The sequence below is a fragment of the Sinocyclocheilus anshuiensis genome, unplaced genomic scaffold (genome assembly GCF_001515605.1).
Source record: "Sinocyclocheilus anshuiensis isolate Anshui unplaced genomic scaffold, SAMN03320099.WGS_v1.1 scaffold2819, whole genome shotgun sequence".
In the NCBI taxonomy this organism is placed as follows: domain Eukaryota; kingdom Metazoa; phylum Chordata; class Actinopteri; order Cypriniformes; family Cyprinidae; genus Sinocyclocheilus; species Sinocyclocheilus anshuiensis.
In genome coordinates, this window is record NW_015551325.1 from 4,652 (window position 1) to 5,723 (window position 1,072).

The following is a 1,072-nucleotide window of genomic DNA, read 5'->3' on the forward strand; positions in this document are numbered from 1 at the left end:
AGTGATAAAACTCATGGATTCGGATGGCGATTTATTCACAGTGGAGAAGCGAGTTCTGTGATCCTACGAACCCGGGAACGAACTGCTCACGTGGCCAGTCACATGATTGTCTGCGGTTTACAAACTTTTTCTTATTATTGTGTAAAATGTAATTAAAAATACTTATTATGTAAAAGCTATTATTATTATTCCAAGCATATTTTATAATATATAATCCCATTTATTATTTAATTATCTAAATCTCCTGTTTAAAAACAGGACAATAGATGCGCTATAGTTGTATATAATTATACGCGATATAGTTATGTATATATCTGTTTATAATACACATTTTAAAATTGTATTACATACCTGCTGCTGTCATAATAAAGACCCATTTCAATTGTTTATGTGCTTCTCTTTCTGCTCCCAGTCGCTGTGGTGGAGCAGTTATGAACCCTATTGTTCTTTTAAATACTTTCCAGCATTTCGGAAATAAATAAAATATGTATGCAAAATACACCGAAGTAGAACAGTTAGCCTACCATACGGTGTTCGGGAGTGCTCAAATAGGGTTTAAACACTGAATTTTAAATCGATTTATTCTTGTAAACTCAGAGATGGGGATTCGGACGGCAATTAAATTACCACACGACCTTGGTGTTTGTCAAAAAACAGTAGGTAATTCGGCCCGGGATTTTTATGGGGGTGGTGAGAGATAAACACTGACATCCTGGATTCGGACGGCATTTAAAGGGGTCATATGATGTTGCTAAAAATAACATTATTTTGTGTATTTGGTGTAATGAAATGTGTTTATGCGGTTTAAGGTTCAAAAAACACATTATTTTCCACATACTGTACATTATTGTTTCTCCTCTATGCCCCACCTTTCTGAAACGCGTCGATTTTTACAAAGTGTGATCATCGGTCTGAAAAGCGAGGTGTGCTGTGATTGGCCAGCTATCCAGTGCGTTATGATTGGCCAGCTATCCAGTGCGTTATGATTGGCCGAATACCTCAAGCATGTGACGGAAATGTTACGCCCCTCACCGTACTGTGATGATGCCCTGTCAGGCCGGAGCGATGATTC